The following is a 3,947-nucleotide window of genomic DNA, read 5'->3' as shown; positions in this document are numbered from 1 at the left end:
TGATAAACTGTATTCCTCTGCTGTATTCCTCAATCATAAAACAAGATTCCTCAGGACAACTCCAAACTTCATCGTTTTCAAAAGAGCAGTGCTTACCTTCTTTGCCGCTTTGAACTTTATGGGAAGTGAATATGCAAAAAGAATTTTACAGTTGGCAAGGGACCTCACACTTATTGAAGACCTCCAATAATACTCTTGTTTATTTTTGTTTTTAATTTATTTTAATTTAATTTGTGTATATTATGTGCTTGGTAATTTTGTATTTCAAGACACATTTGCCTTATTGTTTGTACATAAAACAAGTTGTTAATAAAGTTTATGTAAAAAAAAAAATAGAATTCTCCCCTTCCCAGTGAATTGGTGCTTTTTACCCTGAGTACAGTCTTTCAGGCAGCTTGTCCTCTCAGGCAGAATAAAGTTTCCCGGGGAGTGGCATTCCCATTGATGAAGATCTGGAGAAACTCAAACAAAGTATTCAGGGAGGCGAGGTGAGGAGACTGAAGCGATTGTTAAAGACAATCGGTGGTGAGAGAGTAGGGCAGTCAGGGCTTATGTTCCTCCTCCGCTTCGGTGTTACAAATGCCAGAGGTATGGGCATATAGCGATGGTTTGCAAAGGAAAGCAAAGGTATGCCAAATGTGGAGAGGATCATAGATTTAGGGAATGTGGAGATAATGTACAGGCTAAATGTTGTAATTGTGGTGGCCAACACAGTGAGGCATTTGGGGGTTGTGAAGTCAGGAAAAGACCATTTGAAATTCAACAAGTTAAAACAGTTAACAACATAAGTTATGCTGAAGCAGTGAAGACGGTGCAAAAACAAAAGGGAATGGAAGAAACAGACAAAACCAGTCAAAACTCAAGACCAGAAGGAGGTCGAAGAGGGCAAACCATAGAACTGATAGTAGATAAGCTGGTTTTGTTCATTGCTTTTGTAATCAACTGTACAGATCAAGTTAAACATAAAACACAGAAAATCAAAATAATTGTGAAGGGAGCTGAAAAATTCTTGGATATGAAAGATCTATCCTGGGAACAAATCAACAAAAGACTTGAGGCAGAAGGGAAACCGGGGGTCTTGGAAGAAAGAACCTGAATATTATACTTCAATGGGACTGGGAAATGATAGTAATGGAAGTTTGGACGGAAGATGGTACTATTAAAATAATACATGTTTACAATCCTTGCAAAAAGCTGTCATTAGAAGTACTGGAGGAATTAGCTGTAAATCTAGAAGGAAAAGTTATTTGTTGTGGAGATTTTAATGCTCATAGTACGTTATGGGGAAGCTATAATGATGGAAATGGAGAGGTGATTGAAGAGCTAATGGAAATCAGAAATCTAATATGCCTCAATGATGGAAATGGTACAAGAATTGATGTTAGAAAAGGTACAGAATCAGCCACAGATCTTACTTTAGTGTCAGAAACAGTGGCGGGTATTTGCACATGGGAAATTGTAAAAGAAACAACAGTAGGAAGTGACCACTATCACATAATAATTGAAATAGGGCTGAGTGCAAAGGAATATGGTACTGGAGGAGTAGATCGATGGGTTTTCAGCAGTGCTGATTAGGAAAAATATAAGGAGATGAAATACAAAAAGTTGTTAATGTTAATCAAGATGTTGATGAACTAAATAATTCTGTTTGTGAAGCCATTCAAGGGGCAGCAAAGCAAACAATTCAAAGGAAAGGAGGTAAGCAAAAAAGGAAAATCGTACCATGGTGGACAAAGGAATGTGAAAATGTAATAAAATCAAGAATTAAAGCTTTTAAAATGTTAAAAAGAACTCACAATTTTCAGAATCTTATTGAATATAAAAGGTTGCAAAGACAGAGTTTTTGAGGAAGTTTTGTAACTCAGTAGGAAGAGAAACAGAAATTGCTAAAATATGGGAAATGATAAAAAGAATGAATGGGGTTAAAAGAGAATATGGATATCCAGTATTGGTGGACAATGGAACTACAGCGGTGACAGCCGAATCTTGCTCTCAGGAAAACCAAGATGTCAACACCAGGGAAAGATCAGATATGTTACACTATGATAAATCATCTTAGTGAAACATCTAAGGACATTCTACTGGGACTGTATAATAAGGTATGGGAGAAGGGAAAATTGCCACAAGTCTGGAAAGAAGCTGTTGTAGTTCCGATACGCAAGGCCGGAAAAGATTGCACAAACCCAGGGAATTATAGGCCTATTGCCTTAACCTCCAATGTATGTAAAATAATGGAGAGAATGATAAATGTAAGATTGACATTATATGGAAAGCAAAGGCTTTGTATCAAAATATCAGAGTGGATTCAGAAGAGGCAGAAATACCATGGACCCCGCTTCATGTTTAGAACATGAAATAAGGAAAGCACAGATTAAAAGGGAAAGCATAGTGGCCATCTTTTTTTTTTTTTTTTTTTTTTTTAATGCAACCGCAAGGGAGCACAAGCCAGTGTCTTCTTGTGCCAGTCCCAAGTCTGGATAAATGCAGAGGGTTGTGTCAGGAAGGGCATCCGACGTAAAACACATGCCAAATTAAAAATGCGAATCGTGAAAATGACTTCCATACCGGATCGGTCGGGGCCCGGGTTAACAACGACCGCCACCGGTGCTGTTGACCTACAGGGTACCGGTGGATATTGGACTACTGTTGGTCAATGACGAAGAAGGAGAGGAGGAAGGTGTGTTCGTAGGCAGAGAGAGAAGAGGAAAGCTAAGAATGTAGGACTGACAGTAGGGACTTTGAATGTTGGGACTATGACAGGGAAGGCTAGAGAGTTGATTGGCATGATGCAGAGAAGGAAGGTGGACATACTGTGTGTCCAGGAGACCAGGTGGAAAGGTAGCAAGGCTAGAAGCTTAGGAGCAGGGTTCAAGTTGTTCTACCATGGGTCAGGTAGGAAGAGAAACGGAGTAGGAGTTATCCTGAAAGAGGAGTTTGTGAGGAATGTTCTAGAGGTGAAAAGAGTATCAGACAGGTTGATGAGTCTGAAGCTTGAAATTGAAGGGGTGATGTTCAACGTTGTGAGTGGTTATGCCCCACAGGTAGGATGTGAGTTAGAAGAGAAGGAGAAATTCTGGAGTGAGTTAGATGAAGTGATGCAAAGCATCCCCAGAGGTGAGAGAGTGGTGATTGGTGCAGATTTCAATGGGCATGTAGGTGAAGGGAACAGAGGTGATGAGAATGCGATGGGCAGGTTTGGTCTTCAGGACAGGAACGCAGAAGGACAGATGGTGGTAGACTTTGCAAAGAGGATGGAAAGGGCTGTAGTGACCACTTTCTTCCAGAAGAGGCAGGAACATAGGGTGACATGAGAGTATATAAAATGACTCTGGTGGTGAGGAAGATGAAGAGGACAAAGGCAGAGCAGAGGACGAAGTGGTGGAAGTTGAAAAAGGAAGAATGTCGTGTAGTTTTCAGGGAGGAGCTGAGACAGACTCTGGGTGGTCAGGAAGTGCTCCCAGATGACTAGACCACTACAGCTAATGTGATCAGGGAGACAGGTAGGAGGGTACTCGGTGTGTCATCTGGAAAGAGGAAAGCGGACGCCCTTCCTGACGCCCTCTGCGTTTATCCAGACTTGGGACTGGCACAAGAAGACACTGGCTTGTGCTCCCTTGCGGTTGCATTACAGGATTAAACAGTACATTATGTAAAATAGGGAAACATAATACAGGAGGATTTACAGTCTGTGACCAAGAAGAAACTTTAGAACATGTTATGATTTACTGTCCAAAATATGATGCTGAGAGAAGAGAATGTGTGATTAGTTATATAAGTTTATTTATTTATTTTTATTTTTTTGGATTCATCTCAGTTTATTTTCTTTTAGTTAATTATTAGTGAAGGTATAGTTAGAATACCGATCCACACTCCATTCCAGTTGGTGGCGGTAATGCACCATAACGTTGATTGCCAACCCCATAAAACATTACGAAGAAGAAGAAGAA

This window comes from Siniperca chuatsi, linkage group LG9, assembly GCF_020085105.1.
Source record: "Siniperca chuatsi isolate FFG_IHB_CAS linkage group LG9, ASM2008510v1, whole genome shotgun sequence".
NCBI classification, from domain to species: Eukaryota; Metazoa; Chordata; class Actinopteri; order Centrarchiformes; family Sinipercidae; genus Siniperca; species Siniperca chuatsi.
The sequence above is the reverse complement of the archived record's forward strand: the minus strand, read 5'-3'. Positions refer to the sequence as shown.